Below are 22,212 nucleotides of genomic sequence, written 5' to 3' on the forward strand. Positions count from 1 at the left end.
CTCCCACTCTCTCCCTATTTATTTCACAACCCCCTTCCCCTCCCCCTTTTCTGATGAAGGGTCTAGGCCCGAAACGTCAGCCTCTCTGCTCCTATGATGCTGCTTGGCCTGCTGTGTTCATCCAGCCCTGCACCTAGTTGTGTCGGATTCTCCAGCATCTGCAGTTCCTACTATCTTTGATCAAAATGTACATTACTTAAAAGGCGGAAAAAAATCCACCTACGTTTTTTAAACGAAGGTATTATACTGAATCCTTAGTGTCTCTGCCATGACACACAGTAACATAAAAAAAAAGGTGGACAGGAAATTATCAGGTTTGTCTGGAGTACAAATAAGCAACATGATCCCAATATTTCACAGTTGCCAGCAGCTATGCATTCTCTATGGAGATGCAAAAAAAGGCGGTTGGGGGAAATAGGAAATAACTTTCCAACCCCTATTGTCAAGTGCACCAACATCTCCATAAGACCATAAGACATAGAAGCAGAAATTAGGCCATTCAGCCCATCGAGTCTGCTCCGCCATTCAATCATGTCTGATAAGTTCCTCAACCCCGTTCTCCTGCTTTCTCCCTGTATCTCTTGATCCCCTTGATAATTAAGAACCTATCTATCTCAGTCTTAAATGTACTCAATGACCTGGCCTCCACAGCTTTCTGTGGCATCTCCTAGTAGGACTGAACATCCATGCCACACGAGTGCCAGGCTTTAACAATCTCCAGTAAGACAACATCACTTGACATTCAGGATGATTACAATTTGCTGAAGTGCCCATTGTAAACTTTATGGGGATAATCCATTTCATTCTTAATTATTTCATGGAATGTAGCTGATGCTGGCAAGGACAGCATTCATTGCCCTTCCCTAATTGCCTTTGAACTGACTGGCTCATAAAGCCATTTCACAGGATACTTAAGAATCAACCACATTGATCTGGATCTGGAATCACATTTGGCCACACCAGTTAAAGATGCCAGTTTAACTTGCCTAAAGAACATTTGTGAACCAGATGGATTTTTGAAGCAATCCATAACTTGGCTGTCCCTTTTGCTGAGACTGACAGGTCTTTAAATTTCCATGAGGTGGTATGGTGGTATGGCAACTTATCTCAGTAGAGGACTAATAAGGCCTTTTACTGGAGTCCAAATGGAACTTTCTGCTTAGTCTCTAGGTTTCTGGAGGTACCAGGGAACAGTGAAACACCTGGAAGTAGCTTCCCAGTAGCAGACCTGGGTGGTGTATGGTGCATCACTCCAGATAGGCATGCTAGGTCTTCCTGACTGCCTGGTTTCAATTGCAATTGGAGGCTGCCTTCTGCTGAGGTCATTGTTTAATTTAATATTAAAAATATTGAAGAGAAGGTGCTTCACTCAGTTTCCTGGAGAAGCAGCCTGCTGCATTTTCAGCGCAGGGTGGTCCCCAAAGACCCACAGCTTCCAGAGCTAACCCACTCAGCTTAATTTGGTGGCATGCCCACCCATTAGCCATCAATTGGCCAGTTCAGAGAAAGTCAAAGCTAGCTGACTGTCGCCCACATAGTGAAGGCTTCTAACTCCCATTTGACCACAGCAGCAAGGTTCTGAAGCCGACAGAGAAGATCCTGCCCACTGTCTTTTAGTCCTTTTACTACCCATCCCTTGCACAAAACCTATTACATCTGTAACTTCTGTCAGTTCTGATGAAAGGTTGCTGACCTGAAGTATTATCTCTGTTTCTCTGTCCACGTGGATGCTGCATAACCTTCTGTTTTTATCGTTGTTCACTGATGTTTGGGATAGCATTGTTAAGCGCAGTTATGTGAAGCAAACTGAGATTTTTTGACAGTCATAATAAATTATATGAAAACAAATTTTACTCTTTTTCTTGGATCTTAGACATGTGTTTCTCTCACATCCATGTGAGGTAGCACAAGAGGACAGTCCTACATCATGTATTAGAAAACGATTAGAAAGGAAAGATAGATTATTTACTTCAATGTTGTAGTAATTGTCTCTGAAACTCAGTTGAGGTTTGCATGAATGAATTCACAATATAGTGCTCAATAAAGAATGATGTCAGCTACAGGGGGAGGCAATGGCCTAGCGGTATTATTGCTGGACTGTCAATCTAGAGACCTAGATAATATTCTGGGGACCTGGGTTCGAATCCTGCCATGGCAGATGGTGGTATTTGAATTTAGTAAATATCTGGAATTAAGAATCTAACAGTGACTACAAATCCATTGTCGATTGTCAGGAAAAACCCATCTGGTTCACTAATGCCCTTTAGGGAAGGAAACTGCCATCCTTACCTGGTCTGGCCTACATGTGACTCCAGACCACATAGCAATGTGGTTGACTCTTAACTGCCCTCTGGGCAATTAGGGATGGGCAATAAATGCTGCCTAGCCAGCAATGCCCTCATCCCATGAATGAATAAAGAAAAAAAAACTTAAATGGCTTTGCAGACATAGGAGCATTCATACTTAGAATTACAGTACATGTTGCATGAATGGTATGGACTGGTCCATTATTAATTTCTTAGTTATGCTGTTTTCAGTTGCATTTATCTGTAATATCAGTTTTTTTTAAGATGATACAGATTTGGGAGGAAAAGAAGTGTTTGAAACTTTCCATATTTTTAGATTGTTTCAAATAATGGGCTCAATAATTAACTAAGTAGCTGGAACATTACTCACTCTGTGGAATTTCCACATGGTCTGGTCTTCACATCTTCAGAACAATTGCAGTAAAAATGTTCAAACTGTATTCTAATTTGATGCTGCATTTCCTACTACTTGTCACCCTGGCAGCCAAGTTATGGATGTTAGTTGTATTTTAAAATTCATAATTAGGACATAAATAATGACTTGCAGGTAATGTGGCCCTAGCATGACTCTAGATTTTAGGTCCAGTTCACATTGGACAATCTTAGCATAAAAATGTTTAGACTAAAATCACGTGTTCAAATCACATGATATACAAGAAAAAAGCGAGCAGAAGTGTGGTATCCTTATCAGGTTTGGGTGAAACTGTCCATCAGTGTTTACCTAATTGCTGGAAAATGTGCAGTGCAACTGCAGTGAGCTGTCACCACAGGAGCTTTACCATAGAGATGAACTAAATAAGTATGATGACATTTGTGATTTTGCAATTTGATATTCTCCTATAGAAATGAGTATGAAGTTCTAGTTCTGGAGCAGTACTGGTGGACTCAAAGGTTGAAAACCAGATAGCTATTTTGATTTTTGTTTTGCACTTTCATAGAAATAGAGACATGTTGGCTGCGGCTATACACACCTCTGCATTAGCCAGGAATGATCACAGATTAGTCTTCTGCCTGGACCAAAAATATTCAAATCTGTCAGCAATTTTCATGGTTACAGCCAAAAGGTACAAATTGTGAAGTAGATTTTTAAAATTAATAACTAAGGAACTAATTTGTTACTGTTAAACATTACAAAGTCTGAAAGATAGGCTACTGATTTATTGTTCTTTATTTTTTACTGTGACATTATGTTCATCAAGATGAACAACTGGAGAAAGATATATTTCTGCCCAGTCAGTGAAGCTCACATCTGCTGAGTAAATTAAGGAAAAGAACAGGTTTGAGCAGTTTGAAACAGTTCTAACTGGAGTAAAGCTTCTTCTCCTTGGCCTAAAAACCAGCAATTTTTAAAATTTATTCTTGCATTTGATGTGAGCGTCAATGCCTTCGTCAACATTTGTTGCCTTTTCTTAATTACTTTTTAGAAGATAGTTGTGAACCACTTTCCTGAACCCACTGCAGACCTTGGGGTGTACCAACAGCGCTACTAGAAAGGGAGTTCCAAGATTTTGACTCAATGAGAGTGAAGGAATGGTGATGTTGTTGCAAGTCAGAATGGTGTGAGGTTGGTGTCAATGTCCTTGAGTTTTATTGGGGCTATACTCCATCACACAGTAGATTTATGCCTTATAGGTTGTGGACAGGCATTGTGGAGTCTAGAGGTGAGTTATTCCCACAATTCCCAGTGTCTGATCTGATCTTTTAACTCCAGTATTTATATTGTTGATCCAGTTCAGTTTATGGTAAGTTGTAAACCCCAGCGTGGTGTTAATAGGGGTTCGGCGATGCTAATACCATTGAATACCAAGAGGAGATGGTTAGACTTTTTGGAGATGGTCATTGCAATGCACTCTTGTGGTATGAATATCGCATACCATTAATTATGCCAAGCATAAATGTTCTTCTGATACTGCATTAGGACGTGGATTGCTTCAAAATCTGAGCAGTCATAAATAGTTCTGAACATTGTGTGATCATCATTGAACATCAGCGATCTTCTGATGGAGGCTGTAGTGATTGGAACGGGGTTCAGATGGATCTCATTCAGAATGAGATCCCTGATTGGCCCAGGTTAACAAGCCAATCAGAGAGTCCTGGCTGTCAGATATAAACAGGAGTCTCAGAGATTCTCTTCATTCTAGGGACTGACTCTGAACTGGCTGGTCAGAGTCCATGTACTGTACATGTGTAAATAAAGGGGGCCTTGGTGATACTGGCCTCTGTGGAGTTCCTTCAATCAGGCTGAGGACACTACCCCGATGAACTCCAGTGATGTTCAGAAATTATTAACGACAATCATCTTTCTCTGTGCGAGGTATCATTCTGTACAGTGGAGAGCCTCCTCCTAACCGCACTCTTAAAAGAGGAACTTATTCTGCGAAGGTATAATAGCAGTCACCCTTGTGACTCTTTACATTTAGACTTTCAGTTTACTGATAGCTTGTGTTAAGCTATGGGCAACGTTGTGCCGTGCATCCACTCCCCAGGGAAAGTAGAAGGCCATTGCCAAACTCATGTCATGCCTGAATATTACGTTTGTCTGAAGGACCAAGCCTTCACTTAATGAAACCAAAAGAACTGCAGATGCTGGAAATCAGGGACAAAAACAAAGTTGCTGGAAAAGTTCAACAGGTCTGGCAGCATCTGTGAAGAAAAAGTCAGAGTTAATGTTTCAGGTCCAGTGACCCTTCCTCAGAACAGTTCTGAGGAAGGGACACTGGACCCGAAACGTAAACTCTAATTTTTTCTCCACAGATGCTGCCAGACCTGCTGAGCTTTTCCAGCAACTTTGTTTTTGTTCCTTCATTTAATGAGTCAGTCCTGTAGGTAAAAGGACAGCACATTAGCTGCATGTGGTGCTCATCATATTTGGTAGGTAGATAAATATCATAAATCTAATCACTTAGTAAAACAGCTCCAATATTCTTCTTTGATTAGTGCAAATGATTAAACAGTTGTGTTTTAGCAGAGGTGGAAAATGTTGAATTTAGATGGGTAATAAGTATAGTTTAGAATATAATCATTTTGGATGAATCTTGATGCCAGAATAATTGTATGCTTCTGGGTTTTTTTTCTTTTCTTTTCATACAGATTTGTCTGGCAATACAATATTGAAATGATTCCTAAAGTTTTCCTGATGAATCAGCAATACATAGCCATTTACACAAAGTTTGTAAAGGGGATTAAATGCAAAAGACTGAACATGATCAGAATGTAGAATTGAATGCTTCAATGCTATTGTTGGCTGCATTTTCAAAAGGATGTCTTGATAAGCTGTTACATAGCAACAGCATAGAGGGCTGCTAATGCAGCAAAAGGTGTAATAGTTTGCAAATTGGCACCAGCTTCAAGTGTTTCTTCGTTTGTTGCTTTTCTTATGTCTGTAATTGAGATTATCAAAGCAACAACTTAAGAATTTGTTAATATGAGTGTATGATTTTTGAAATATTTTGTTAGTAGAATGTATAACACATTCTTTATTATTTCACTACACTTACTCAAAAGCACCACTGTTCTATATCTTGTAATCAACCTCTTCAGAGATGTTATTACACACCTCTGGAGGAGGTGGTACTTGAACTAGGTTTTCTGGCTCAGGGGTAGGGACACTACCACTGCACCATGAACATCCCTAACACATTCTTCACATCTGTTCAACAGATTAGAAATATCTGTCATTCAATCATTGCAAATAATTGTGAAATAAAGTGGGCAACTATTCAACAATTAACAATCAAGGAAGTTTAGAATGAATCACAGTGCTGTAGTTCAGGTGTCCCCCACACAGTTATTATAATGTCCAACTCAGACTGAAGGATCTTGTGGTACAGTGGTAGTGTCTTTACGTCTGGTTCAGAAGGCTTGGGTTCAAGTCCTACCTACTTGAAATGTCTGAGCAAGTTGATTTGAAAAAATGCTTCAACTCAGTCTGGAATGCATCTTAAGGTGAAGACTGGAACAGACAACATTGGAGAGTATTGTCAATGTCCAACCCTCTGAAACAATAATGGTAACAATGCTAGACTTAATTAGCATCCAAGGGGTCAATTTTAAACCAGAGTGACTTTTGGACAGACAGGGTAGTAGAGAGGGGAAAAAAAAACATCTTTTAGCCTAAGTTTCAGATTTTATCTCCTTACCCTCATTTAAATGCTGGCAGTGCACCAGGTGGGACAGGCTGCAGAGTAGCTGACTTTGGCATTCACTTGGTTTCCAAGTAAGTAGCAAGAAGGAACTCTCAGTGGGGTGTTTTAGGAAGGCAAATGGTAGAGATCCCAAGCAGATGATGCTGTAACTTTTTTTATGGGTACTAAAAGAGATTTTCGGGCTCTATAAAAAGTTTTGAACTGGCCAGGAGGCTTTCTTTCATCCTCTCATCAACTGATAGGAAATGTGCAATGGTTTCCCTGCTCAGTTAAAATGCCACAGGATTCTATTGAAATCATAGAATCTCAATGTATATTTATGCATGAGGTTCGCACCTGAACTGGCAGGTGCCTTACATACTGCTAAAGCTAATAGTGTTAAAAGTATACGTTGGCACCATCAGAGAAGAAATAGATTTGCTTCATTTAAACTGGACACTGTTATTTCTCAGGAGGGAGAATGAAAGGCCCTCCCCAGCGATACAGCCCCCACACCTACTCTCATACGTGGCTAGGTAGTTGCTAGCCCATACGAATATGGATATCATCAAAGTGACTGCACCTTACACGTACTTGTCTTCTTAATCATATCAGTACAGCGGAAAGTAAGCATACTTATTTTGTAGTGGAACATAGGACCTCTGTCAGTCTTAAAACGCGTGAATTGTTTGTCACCGTAAACCTTATGCTGCAATGGGGAAAACCAAGTTTGCCAGAGCCATATCTGGACAAGAACCATACTTGTACCAAAACATTTGTGAAGTGCTCCATGCTGTTTATTCACACCTCTGCATATGTTAAGATAAAACATTAAAATGAGCCTACAGTATTAAAAACAAGGCATGCATTTTATGATAGTGCATAATGCTGAATGTTTAGAAGAGACCAGTCACCAAACTTATCATTCAAACCAGAAGTGATTTTTTTATAAGTCGTCATGTGTTGCTTGTATTTTTGTTCATGCTTGTTGTCGTGATGTTTTCACAATATTTAATACGTCTGCATCTGTAAAAACCTTTAACAACTATTTTACGTACTCTGAATTTGACAAATGCTGCATTAAACTGTGTTCAGAATGGTAATTCTTGCATTAGTAAAATTCAAATGGTATGTTTTCATTTTCAGTTGTAACACCACCTGCAGATTGTGATGCTAAGCATGAATGTAGAATATTGCATATTCTTTTCGTTAAAGTTGAATAGAATGTATTTTGAATTACAATACGTTGTAACTACTGCAGTGCAGCAAACAATTGTGTTCTTAATTGTTCCAAAATGATTGAAGGAGCGTCTTACCCGACCCAGGACAAAGACTCAGGAGGCAGACAGGATTCAGGCAAGTGGAAAATATTTATTAAAGCAGAAACTGGTTTATGCAGGGAGAGGGCCAAAGGATCTTCCCCGAATCTGGCTTCGGAAGATAGATCAATGACACACCCTCTGCTTTTACAAAGAAATATAGCATTTTTATACGTTTTATGTTACAGTAATCAAATACAACGTAGTCATCGTCCTTCCCCTTAATTCAAACACCCAATCCTGTGGGACATTTAATCAGTGATGAGCACTTCCATGGACAGCCCCAGGTTCCCATGATCTTATGGTATTAGCTAGACATTGTAATCTCTAGGCCTTAGGATCTCCCCATGCATCCTATTCATTCACATTCCAAAACATTTAATGGCTACAGTCCTTTGGGTCCTTCTCAGGCTGGTTTATCTATAAGGAAGCTCAAGTTCTATTACCCATTGTATTTTGGTGCTGTCTTTATCACATTCAGTTTCTCCTTTTTATTTTCCCACTGTCCCAATTACATAATGTAAAAATAAAAAGTCATTTAGTTTAAACTAATTGCTGTAAGGTTAACTTCTGTTATAAAGTTAATTATGAATGTAACATCATACAACTACTTTGACTGTCAGCATTTTGTAATTTATGGGTTGTGATCAATCTATCTTGCTCAGGGTATGAGAAGGTGTCTTCTCAGGCTAGTTAATCTTTATATCTAAGATTAAATTTTTTTTTAAGGCTTGTATTATGTCCTGGTTATGTATTGTAACCAACTTCTATGATTCGAGCATTTTTAGCTATAAACTATTTAATATTGCTGGTAGCTTCAAAGAGGCAACTATTTACTACAAAATAACTTTAGCCGTTATCCTTGCAGCTGCTTGAGGACCCAATCTAGCACCTGACATTATTCATTTACTGGGACAATCATCCTTTCATTAATAAAGCTGGAATTGGACATTCATCTGTCCTAGGGCATCCTTTTATCAGAGCTGTCTCGGACAGGAACACGGCATTCTTTTACTGACCTTCTAGCAGTTCTGTTCAAAGGTACCATTGTATTTCACTGTGCGAGCAGGCTGCTTAGTTTTGCTTAGCTTCTGTCTGCCATCTTGTAAGCAGGCATGGGCTGCTTAGTGTGTTCAGGTACAAGCCACCTTACATGGCCAGGTACAGGTCACCCTTACAGATCCCCCCTTTGGCCCCAGGCTAAATTATGGCTTCAGGGCCACTATTAATTCATGCAGTCCAAATCAGAGTTCAAACATCCAAATCAATTTCCAAGAGTATTCTTCACCTAATTATGTTGCATCCATGATCCCCTTGCCGTTGTTCAATGAGGTGGTCTTCGCTGTTCCACTAGTCTGTTGGCTTGATGGTGCGTAGTGCGGCCACCCCCTTGGTCCGTGGCTCTTCTTCAGCCACCTTCTTCATTATCGTGGTCATAATGCATTTTACAAGGCGAAAATAATGTAACATAAGAACAACACTACAACAAACATTACTATGGCCTGTACCATGGATGTCCCAAGGGCTCCCAGCCACCCTTTCGCACAACTCCATAGTGTCGAAGAGGGAGGTTATTTGAGGTTATTCATTTCTTTTCGGATATGGTCGGCCAGATCAGTAATTGCTTCTGAGTTATCGGGGATGTATGTGCAGCATTCCTTGCTGATGTGTACACATGTACCCCCTTTCTTGGCTAACATCATGTCGAGGACAGTTCAGTTCTGTAAAGTTATGGTTCGTGTGGCGACCATTTCTGTATTTATTTTGTTCAAAGCTCCTGTGGTGTCATTGGCCACTTGATCTAAGACTTTAATCAAATTGATAGATTCTCTGGATAACTTTTCTGTGCCATACGAGGGTAAAAATATGGAGAGGAGCCTATCTGCTCCTGAAATTGCATGTTTGTGTTGTTCTGCCGTCATCCGTAGGAGGGACACTGTGTGGTTTATGAACGGTACCACATAGGCCTAGTAACATGACCCTGTCCAGGTTGGGTATAGCCAGGCATTGGCTCTGTGTCCACATACAAAATAGGTGCCATTGGACGGGACGGATAATAATCCCGCGGTACCAGCGTTGTTGGAACCTTCTGTTACTTGTGAGGTTCCTGAAGGTCAGGAGGCTGGGGCTGCTGTGCATGAGGAGAGATGCATTTATGGGTCCCATGGTCAGGAAAAGTGCCCTGATGGGTCCCGGAAGAGGGTATGTGGAAGTGTTATAACTCTGGGTGCAGTTGCTAAATCCCATGGGTGTTCCTTCTCCTTGGTTTTCAATTCTCGTTAGGCAGATCAAGCCATCAGGTCTTCCTATCCCTGATGTGCTAGCCAATGTGATGAAGTGGGGTGTTCGTGAGGTCATGCAGTTGGATTGGTACCATCCTGTAAAGGTGTTCAGGTTATACCCTGCTGATTTCCATTGTGACCTATCTCGGTCAATATTTATTGTGCCCATCCCAATCGCCCTGTTTTGAGCTATTCTATCTTAATACCCATTCAGTTAATTCTGAAGCATTAAAGGGGATAGGTCACATTGGTATCCCTCCCTTAGACTGTTTGGGGTCATGGGTGCAGACCCAGCAATTGGAGACATTATGCTCTCTAGCATACACATAATAAATACAAAAATGTATTAACATCCAAATTCCTCTTCTCCACTCACCTGTCAGCTTCTGATGGGATCAAAAGTAAGAGGAACCACAGATGATTAGCATTTTCATACTCACGTTAATTTCAGCAATGTTCTTAATTACAGTCTTTACAGTGCAACCGCATTACATATACTTACATGTGACCTTAATCTGTTCTGGTTGTTGTCCTGGGATTGAGGATCCTGTTCCTGCTGTTTGTTGGTGCACGCAGATGAGGGTCTTCTAAAACCTGCAAGGTTGCGGGGTGGGGGGGGTGGTTGCGGTGGGAGAGAGAAAGAGAGCATACCAGACTAGCAAGCTGGACAGTCACCCATTAACAATTATACACTCTTAGCTGTGTAAGATTGCACCATTTACCAATTTCATTTTCATTAATAAGTGCACTTCTGTTACCTGTTAATATTAGCTCATGAGGTCTGTCCCACTGGGGGGAACAAGGCTGCCTTGCTTGGGGTTATATTTTCCAGAACCTTTGATCCTGGGCCTGGTATTTCTGTTTGTCCTGGATATCCCTTGAACTCCCAGTCCTTGACAAGCTGCTGGTTTCGTGCCTGTCCATGAATTATGTGTGGATGCTTACAGAGGGATTTCATGTAATCCTAGATTTGTCCTTTGCTGTTAGTCAGTTCTGCTACCACTGTGATTAAATCCTGGGGGAGTGTCATTGCTCGTCCTGTCATGTGTTTAAAGGATGTTAGCCCAGTGGTCCTAGAGGGCATTGCTCTCTCGGCCATCAGTGTGGCTGGTAGGGAAAGGGTCCATTTAACCCCTTCTCCAATTATTGTCTTGGTCAGAACATTTTTCAGTGTTCTATTCATCCTCTCTACCATTCCTGAGCTCTGTGGATGGTAGGGAATATGATACCTTTGTGTTATTCCAAGTAGTTTACATGCTTCCTTCAGGCACTTGACAGTGAAGTGGGTCCCTTGGTCTGAATATAGGGGACCCCCCCCCCAACTGAGGTATTATTTCTGCTGCCAGTATTTTTGCCACTGACATTGCAGTATAGTCTTTTGTAGGGAAAGCTTCTACCCATCTGGTAAATTGGTCAACCATGATCAGACAGAATTTTTTATTCTGACTTTGTGGGAATGGCCCTATGAAATCTATTTGAGGGTGTTCCCATGACCCACTTGGATGGAGCTGATGGCTGATTTTAATTTTAATTCCCTGTCCTGGTTCTGTCTGTGCACATGCAGTGCATCTTTGACAAACTTTGGCTATGTCTCTCCCCATTCCTCTCCACCACCAGCAGTTAGATATCAGCTGTATCATTTTATTTTTCCCTATGTGTGCTAATCCATTGTAAACATTGCATAATGTCTGCTGGCAAAATGTGGGGGCTACCACTTTGCCTCCTTTTCTCCAAATATCATCCGCTCCAAACGTTGCCCCATCTTTTATCCATTCCGCTTTTTCTTCTGAACTGGCCGCTGCTTGTAAACTTAAAATGTTCCATTTGTCTCTGGCTTCATGCTGCCTCGCAGCTGCCATCGTTATCACTTCCTGTTCTAACATTGCTTTTGCTGCATTATCTGCGTAACTATTCCCTCTGCTCTGGTGTTCGAATTTTCCTGTGTGCTTTTATTTTAATTACTGCTGCTTCTTTTGGTTCAGTAGCTGCAGCCACCAGGTCCTTGACTAGGTTCTCATGCTGGATTACTACCATTTGAAGTAACATAACCTCACCTTGCCCATGCCATCATGTAGTCATGGACTACACTGAAGGCATACCTACTGTCTGTGTAGATATTAACCCCTTGTCCTCTTCCTAACTTCAGGGCTACAATAAGTGTTTTTAGTTCAGCTACCTGGGCAGAGTGACATCCTTCTATTCTCTCTCCTGCTAAAAGCTCCTCTTTCAAGTCAACCACAGCCCACTCTGTCAGGACCTCACCATCATAATACCTCCGTGCCCCAGCTACAAACATGCATTTCACATGTGGCCCCTCTAATGGCTCTTCCTTAACTTGACCCTGTCTTTCTTCTTCCTGCTCCAAAGACGGGGATACAATCATGTCTCTCTCCTTGTGTCTCCGAATTTTTCACAGTCTCTTTAAGTGCCTCAACAGCTTGAGTTCTGATGGGGTATTGCTTTTTAGGTCGGTGTACATTTCCCAGTATTTCAATCGGTTTTATATCTCATCTTCCGAACTCTGTTTTTGGTAGTTGCCCATAATTTGGGACACATCAGTTGCTAATTTATGATAGGGATTCTCCGGGTCCCATTCCCACCCAACTGTGGGCAGCACAGATGCTCTTAAGGAAGCATGCAATCCTTGAACTTCTAAATTTAAACTGGCAATCCCAATCAATTTTCGCTTCTCATATATTAAATACAGCTCCAAATTGTTCCAGCAAATTCATTCCTAATATACTACCTTCAGTATTTTTACACACATATGTACAAGCATCGATCACACAATCTGCAATTTTTATTTCAATCTGTTGGCTGAGGGTGGCTGGTTGAGTACCGCCACCCACACCCTGTAACAACTGCTGCTACTTTCTTATTATCCCCTTAGTTATTTTCTGCTTTCATAGCCATTTGAGTACTTTATTAATTTGTGTTTTTATTTAACCCTCTAGTTCTCTATCCACAGATTACTTCACTCAGTGGCAGTAAAATATCATCATACATGGGCTTAAAATTTCTAAGAAAGTATCTATCTATCCCATGTCAAGCAGAATACGTTTATTAGTACTGAACCACCTCCTCTAATAAGTTTGCCTTTTCTAATTCATTTATCAGCTTTCTCAGATTTTAGAACGTATCAGAATTTTGTTCAAAGAGAATTGCATTCCCAAGATTCCAAATTTCCTATTATTTGCATATGTTCACATCACAATACCTTTACAATGAGCAAATCATCCGGAGTTAAAGATTCACTCGTGCTAAAACTGTTTTTGGACTTCCATTTCTGGCCAGTAAATGAAATTCCAAACATGGTAATTTCTGAAATTAAAATTTACCCAAAGCCCAAACACTATACAGGGCCAATTCTAAAAGATGAATTCTTACTGAGCTTTACAAACTAACCTTTTAAATCAACATTTTGTTATAGACTTCTGCTTCACACATCCACTCAGAGTTTCTTAAATGGACATAACATTAATCATGAATGTCCCATACTTACACAGGCACACCACACATTCCCAAACTGCAAACTAGCTTCAAAATATCTTGAGGTCTAGGGAACAAAAACACACAAATTGCACAAGACAATATTTAGCAATCAACAAACAAAGGTGCATTCAAACCAAACCACAAAGAGTTAACACCTCTATAGGATTCAATGAACTAGCAGAGAGCCGTCTTGCTCTCTCTCTTTGTTACTTATGAACACTATAGCTATTTCAGCATGTTTCTGCACGGTTTTTTAAACACAGTCTGCAGAATGGACTAATCTGGACTGCAGCCCATTGTCCTACAGTCCTTCCCTGCCACTTCCCCAGAATCTCTCTCAACTGTGGCTGCTTCTATTTTACTGTTTTATTATTTCCCAGAGCCTTGTTCTTTCTTACCTCGCACTTCTCTCATGCCAGAGATTTCTGGTCTTTTTTGTGTTTTTTTTCTCTCTTATTTTACTTCTTTTTTCCTCTTATTTTGTTTTTGTAACTACTGTTTGCTCACTTTTTCGCTTATTTCACTTATTTCATCTTCTTAATTCGCCCTTTTCTTCTCCTATTTCTGCGCATGATAGCGCTGGGACTCATAGCCCCTATCTTTTCCTCCTATTTTGTGTACCAGGACTCTCAACCCCCTCTTTTTACACATATTCTCACGTTATTTCATGCGCTCTCGTGCTGGGCGCCCACTGCCACTATGCCTGATCCTGCGTCTCATATTCTCTCCAAGGTTCCAATGATCTTATGGTGTTAGCTGGACAGAGTATTCTCTTGGCCTTAGGATCTCCCCATGCATCCTATTCATTTGCATTCCAAAACGTTTAATGGCTATAAACCTTTGGGTTTTTCTCAGGCTTATTTATCTGTCAGGACAAATTGAATTCTATTATCCATTGTATTTTGGTGCTGTCCTTTATCACATTCAGTTGCTCCTTTTATTTTCCCACTGTTCTAATTACATAATGTAAAAAAAATTAGTTTAAACTAATTGCTGTAAGGTTAACTTCTGTTATAAAGTTAATTATGAATGTAACGTCATACAACTACTTTGTCAGCATTTTGTAATCAATCTATCTTGCTCAGGGTATGAGAAGGTGTCTTCTCAGGCTAGTTAATCTTTATATCTAAGGTTAAATTTTTTTTAAGGCTTGTCGTATGTCCTGGTTATGTGTTGTAACCAACTTCTATGATTCGAGCATTTTTAACTATAAACTATTTAATATTGCTGGTAGCTTCAAGGAGGCAACTATTTACTACAAAATAACTTTAGCTTTTATCCTTGCAGCTGCTTGAGGACCTATTCTAGCACCTGACATTATTCATTTACTGGGACAATCATCCTTTCATTATTAAAGCTGGAATTTGTCATTTATCTGTCCTGGGGCATCTTTTTATCAGAACTGTCTCGGACGGGAACATACAGCATTCTTTTACTGACCTTCTAGCAGTTCTGTTCAAAGATACCAAAGCGAGCAGGCTGCTTAGTTTTGCTTAGCTTCTGTCTGCCATCTTGTAAGCAGGCATGGGCCACTTAGTGTGTTCAGGTACAAGCCACCTTACATGGCCAGGTACAGGTCACCATTACAATGATGACAAAGGCATTGGACGTCACCACTACTGCACTTTGATGGATGGTGCCATATTGATTAAAGAGTCTGGTCACTGGAGCTGTCAATGAATGTAATGAAGGAGGGTAGTTCTCAAGCTTAATGTTTCAAATACTAATGCAGCAAAATTTGCACATATATCGGGATTACTGTGTTCTATCTTTTTATAACATCCTAAATATTGACCATGTTCAAAGTTGGACAGAAACTTTAATTAACAAAACTGCATTATTGCGCCAGACTTAAAAGGCTTGTTGATGAACATTTTTTTCATACTTTATCTATTATACTTTGTGTGGTAACCAGTCAACGGCACTTTTAAAGTGATTGTTGAATTTGGTGTGCTTTGTGACAGGGACAACTTTGATTTAATTTTACTGCCTGATGAAAATGCATTTCAGTTTTTTGTTTTCAAAGGTACAGTATCCACATAGATTTTTTATTGCTCAGATTTTGTGATTAGAGGCAAACAAATGGTGCTTGTTGGTCATTATACTTGGAGCTGCCAACGACATTTTCTGTGTTTTTATGGCAATTTATGGTAATTCAAGATAAATGTTAGCATGATGCTCTTGACAGGGTTTCTGGGATTTGTGTGAATAAGAAAACCTCAGTAGTTGCTTCCGCCTAATCAGATTGAAGATCTCTTAATGAGGCATGTAGAATCTAAAGCAGAAATTGTACACGAGAAAATTGAATTCAATGTAAAATCACAGACAACATAAGAAAACGAAATTAAGAGAGAATGTTAAGAAACTGAGAGAAAAAGATTTTGAAAAGCAACTATCCTATTACTCTAACAATAATTAAAAACCTGAGGAAACAAGATTGTCTGTCGTTTCAGCTAATGATTTGTCATTTGATTCTTTACATTATCAGGTTTTTCTCGGGCTCTGTTCTCTTTCCCACTTGGTTCATTCTTCATACCAATAAGTAATTTTATAACATCCATTAACTTCCATATTTACTGGTTATTCCATAATATAATCACCAACTTCATTCCTTGAAAGGTCAGACTACAAGTGTTCACAATCTGTTATCCTCTTCTTGTCTGACACTGAAACATTTGAACCATTACAACGAGCAGTTTTATGCATCTTTGGCATCTAAAAATGTTCCTACTTTACAAAACATTAAAACAAAAAGAAATAGGCAGCGAGACATGATGGAAGAATTAGATGTGACTGAAACATGGCCGAAAAGATGTGGATAGAGATGTAAGGTTAAAATTGAATCAGAGATAGTTGGAACTGCAGATGCTGGTGAATCCGAGACAACAAGGTGCAGGGCTGGATGAACACAGCAGGCCAAGCAGCATCATAGGAGCAGAGAGGCTGACGTTTCGGGCCTAGACCCTTCATCAGAAAAGGGGGAGGGGAAGGGGGTTGTGAAATAACTAGGGAGAGAGTGGGAGGTGGATAGAAGATGGATAGAGGAGAGGATAGGTGGAGAGGAAACAAACAGGTCGAAGAGGCGGGGATGGGGCCAGTAAAGGTGAGTGTAGGTGGGGAGTTAGGGAGGGGATTGGTCAGTCCAGGGAGGACGGACAGGTCAAGGGGGCGGGATGAGGTTAGTCGGTAGGAGATGGAGATGCGGCTTGAGGTGGGAGGAGGGGATAGGTGGGAGGAAGAGCAGGTTAGGGAGGCAGGGACGAGCTGGACTGGTTTTGGGATGCGGTAGGGGGAGGGGAGATTTTGAAACTTGTGAAATCCACATTGATACCATTGGGCTGGAGGGTTCCCAAGCGGAATATGAGTTGCTGTTCCTGCAACCTTCGGGTGGCATCGTTGTGGCACTGCAGGAGGCCCAGGATGGACATGTTGTCTGAGGAATGGGAGGGGGAGTTGAAATGGTTCGCGACTGGGAGGTGCAGTTGTTTATTGCGAACCGAGCGTAGGTGTTCTGCAAAGCGGTCCCCGAGTCTCCGCTTGGTTTCCCCAATGTAGAGGAAGCCACACCGGGTACAGCGGATGCAGTATACCACATTGGCAGATGTGCAGGTGAACATCTGCTTGATGTGGAAAGTCTTCTTGGGGCCTGGGATGGGGGTGAGGGAGGAGGTATGGGGGCAGGTGTAGCACTTCCTGCGGTTGCAGGGAAAAGTGCCGGGTGTGGTGGAGCGGAGGGGAGTGTGGAGCGGACAAGGAAGTCACGGAGAGAGTGGTCCCTCCGGAAAGCCGATAAGGGTGGGGAGGGAAAGATGTCTTTGGTGGTGGGGTCGGATTGCAGATGGCGGAAGTGTCGGAGGATGATGCGTTGGATCCGGAGGTTGGTGGGGTGGTACGTGAGGACGAGGGGGATTCTTTTTTTGTTCTTATTGCGTGGACGGGGTGTGAGGGATGAGTTGCGGGGGGATGTGGGAGACACGGTTGAGGGCGTTCTCAACCACTGAGGGGGGGAAGTTACGGTCCTTGAAAAACGAGGACAACTGAGATGTACGGGAGTGGAATGCCTCATCCTGGGAGCAGATGCGGCGGAGGCGAAGGAATTGGGAATAGGGGATAGCATTTTTGCAGGAAGGTGGGTGTACATGGGTTTAAAGGAAAGAGATGGGGTTTTCCCAAAGTCTCCTGCCAATGGCATGATGTAGCAACTCTGATTCTCATTTCCTTTTGAAGATGAACATTCACTTGCAACCTTCACCACACAGACACCTCACAACCCCCACAGCCAGTACCATTGTGTCATAAAATCAGTTTGGCCAGACTTGCTTGGCAGCAGCCAACGTGCAACAACTTACAGTCAGGCCCTCACAGTTTGAAGCCCTGTCCATGAGCAATTTGAGGATTTACAAAGGAGGAACACCATTTCTGCACTAATGGCACGAGGAATGCCTTAAATGTAGAGGAATCATTGAGTTATGATTCCTGTTATCTTTGATTTCAAGGCGCTGATGTAGCTCTCCTTCCACTGCTTTGTCATCTCCTTCCCCAAACTTCTCCTTTTCTCTAATAGTTGCTACTGCTCCTGCCACATATTGTTGTGTAATATGCAGCAGACCAAATTCAATTTCATGGAGTTTTTTGGAGGATTTCCCTCAGTGAGATCTGGCAAGATAATTCACATTGCTTACCTCATTATACATGAACTCGTTTGCTAACATGCATTTACCAGCAGTGGAAGTACTTGCCAAGACTTTAAGGATTTTCTCTGCTGGTGAGTAGTTAAAGCCAAGCAGTGTATTAGGTGAAATTCTACCAGGCAGGAATAGCACTTTACAGTAAACCTAGTTTGAGGGAAACAATGAGAAAAATTCCTGAGAGCACATCGGTGGTATGGGTAGCGCTTCATTGGAAATAAAATCTCACATTTGTAAATGAATTGCCGTTATACATGACTCTGTTCACATGCTTTTTACGAACTAACTTGGTAATTTGGTCAAGCAAATTCTTGATTGAATCACCTTTCCAGAGTATTGTGTTATGTTATCTTGTGTAGTTGAAGCTGTAACCGTGTTTTCTGGTTTCCGACTGTAGTTGTTAATCTATTACCTTTAAAGTATTGCAGTCCCTACTGCATGCTAGTTAATTTGGTCAAAGTAGAGCTATATTTTTGTTTTAGTGCCCCCGATTGATGATTCAGGAAAATGTGCCAAGATTTTCTCTGCTATGGACAAAAGGGAAACAACTCAAATAGATTTCACGGTGCAGTTGACCCCCATTCGTAAAGAAAGTTATAATTGTCACATTCATGAAATGAGTGAGGCTCATAAGAATTCTTTCTTCTCCCAAATCAATAGGATGAGTGCATGGAGTCATGATGTGAGCTGTGGATCATCACGTTGATATGGTGAAAAGGCTTAGCATCACTCAGGGACTGTTACCTATTAGGAGTTTCTTGCTCCTTGTGTGGGAGCAGGCCCCAAAGAAGAGTAGCTAATGGAAGTTAGACATCAGGTACGTCCAGGATATAGGCAGGGTCTAGCTGGAAGGTTGAGAGCAATTGTTGGCCATTGCTGAGTGTGAAGAGAAGGTTTAAAGAGTGCATATGACTTTGTAGATATAGAAATGTTTCTGATGAGCACAGGTGGTTCCAAAATTCTTTTAAAAACTGAAAGAACTGCGAATGCTATAAATCAGGAACAAAAATAGAAGTTGCTGGAAAAGCTCAGCAGGTCTGGCAGCATCTGTTCTCAGAATAGAGGAAGGGTCACTAGACCTGAAATATTAACTCAGATTTTTCTTCACAGGTGCTGCCAGACCTGCTGAGCTTTTCCAGAAACTTCTGTTTTTGGCCCAAATTTTCTTGCCCAACACCACCTTCCATGGATAAAACTGCCAGGCTATCCACCTGTAGGCCTGACCCTGCCTTGAGCAACATGGTGGAAGTAGCTGCAAGTTACTGCATTAATTGGCCTCTTAATGACCTCAAGAGCAGGTGGGCCACCCAGCTCCTCCACTAGCCCCTTGTAAATGGAAGACAGGTTGGGTAGGTAGCAGGTAGACCACATCCTGAGCTCTGAGCCCCAACCAGCTCCTAATCTACTAGAGGGGTACTGTAAAATTTTGCTCAAAGTGCGAAGTGCAGAGATGGTAGATTTTTTTCTGGTTAAACATTTACTCTGGCTTTTCTGAGTGCATATTTATATTTGCAATACCCCTTGACCATACCTGTATAAACATATTATGATTGTTATAAATTATTTGCAATAATGCTGTTGTGTTCTCCAAACAACAATTATTTTCTGGTAGATCAACATTTACGCTAGTGGTAAAACCCACAATGCTCAGGAGAGTTTAAAACAATATTTGTCAAACAATAGTAAATGTAATTGTTTGAAAAGCAAGATCCAAACTCATTCAAGTCTTCAATTCTTGAGTATTTTGATTGTTACAAGATGGCTTAAACAGATGGCCTTGGTTCAACAAGTAAAAGATGAAAAGATGTAGTTTATTCCACAGAATTAACATTTTTACCGTAAAGCAAAATTTAAGCATATAGACAGCCTAATGATCAAGAAACAGGGATTCTTTATTCTACTGGCCCAGTCTTCGCAAGCATGAAGGAAAATGAATGTTAAACTATAAAAACAGTGGATTTACATTGAATTAAGCCTGTAATTCATATCTGGTTAAAGAAATCCTTTGTGTGTTTCTTCTTTCTAAGAGACTTCTTTCTGATAACGATATCTGTTCTGTAGAGAGGACCCACGCAACTGCTTCAGCTCCTGGCTCAGTGCACTCCCTCACAATCACCTCCTGTTGTTGAAGACCCCATTATACACTTCCCTACATGACACATTTAGTCCCTGCAACTACATGTAGCACATAATGGCCATTTACTAAGCAGTTGTGTAATCAGCAGGTTTGATTGCACCATTATCGCTTGAATGTTTGGATCCACATTAGTGGTGGCAGCACTGCATCACTGATCTAGGCAAGTCATAAGAGTTGGTGAGATAGCCAGCATAAGGTTGAGTGCTTACATGTGCTATTCATTCCATGGATCCAAGCTAAGGGGCCCTGTTGGAGTGTGGGTCAGTCAGGTGTCCAAAAGCATCTGATTGGCAGTATTTGTTGCTTCATTTGCTGTCTCTTAACAAGCTATCTTGGCACCATCTTTCATGTCTGAACAGACCTTTCTATACGGGATGCAACCTCTGAATTCACAACGCTCAAGTCAATCCAGGATTCCTCATTGCTATCTAACTCGAGTTCAACCAAACTTTTGGCCTCAAGCAACTCACATCTGTCAATCATTTTCTGAAGCTGCCCTCCAGCTATGGTTCAGCAACCTCGGTATGATGACTTTGTGGGTTTCAAAGCACCAGACGCCCTGTACCTTATTCCAACCCCTGATGTTCTGATTTTGGAGGTATACCCCTGCACTAATCAGAAATTCTGTCCTTTCAGCATCGTCATTATTCAAAACTTCACTTCTTCGTGCATCTCTTGTAGTTCTCTTGGATGTCATCTCGAATGCCTGGCTTAACCTAATGTGATTTGTGTACAACCACCTCCTGGGAAATGTTCTGTTGTTGGCTATTGTTTCAAGTTGGATCCCCCAAATTGTTAAGTTCCCAGGTGAGCAGGAATGAACTGACCATCCTTCTTTATTCACTCACCCCCTCAGTTACTTGTAACAAAGTTAATTTATAAAGGATCCTTTTCCTTTTAGTACTCTTTCTCCCAGACAATTGAACTTATGTTTTAAAAAGAGCCAATTTCACCAGATTTTCTTGAATTAACAAAATTAACGAGTTTATTATTTACTACACATGAGAAGAAATACTAAAGCAACATACTTACACAAGTTCTACTTGGTCCACCTCATTCCCAAGGACTAAGTCAAACAGTGCCACCTTTCTTGTTGGATTACCCACTTACTGCTGTAGGACATTCTCCTGAACACAATTTAGAAGTGCTTGTCTCTCAGTGCCCCTTACACTACCACTATTCCAGCCATTATACAGGCAATTAAAATCCCCCTTATAATTACTGTATAATGTTTATACCTCATGGTAATTCCCTTGCAGATTTGTTCCTCAATATCCTTCCCACTAGCTGGTAGTCGATATATTACATCAAGCAATTAATTGAAACCTACTTATTCTTTAGATCTAGCCAAATTGATTGTGTCCTTGAACCCTCTGAAACATCCTGTTTCCATCCTGCAATGTCCTCCTTAACCATGGCTTCTTTTTTTCTCTTTTCTATCTTTTATGAGTACATTGTAACCAGGAATATTTAGCAACAAGACCTGCTCTTCCTTGAGATGCGTCTCCGTTATTTCCATAACCTCATAACCCCATAAATTAATCTTGTAAGCGCTTGTAACTCCCAATCTTATTAATTATTCTCCATGTATTCATGCATTTTCACTGTTACCCTATTTAGGCTCCACTAGCTTCTCCCCTATTCTGATTCCACCTATTAACTTGTAAGTCTTTATTTTAATGTTACCTGCCTCTCATAGCATTTCGTTCACCCTGATATTACTTTCTAATATTCTTTCTTGGTTCCCACACCTCCACTGAGTTAGTTAATACCGACCCCAACAGCTCTAGCAAAACGCCCTGCAAGGCATTCAGTCCCCGTTCTGTTCAGATGCACCTATCCGAATTGTGCAGATGCCATCTCC

General features: G+C 41.0%; 1 protein-coding gene across 1 annotated transcript in view; it reads left to right on the plus strand.

Annotated features, from left to right (window-relative positions):
* Positions 1 to 22,212, plus strand: part of dlg3 (discs, large homolog 3 (Drosophila)) — a 474,567-nt gene that overhangs the window by 65,169 nt on the left and 387,186 nt on the right. The window lies entirely within an intron of this gene.

The sequence above is a fragment of the Rhincodon typus genome, chromosome 14, assembly GCF_021869965.1.
Source record: "Rhincodon typus isolate 14 chromosome 14, sRhiTyp1.1, whole genome shotgun sequence".
NCBI lineage: Eukaryota > Metazoa > Chordata > Chondrichthyes > Orectolobiformes > Rhincodontidae > Rhincodon > Rhincodon typus.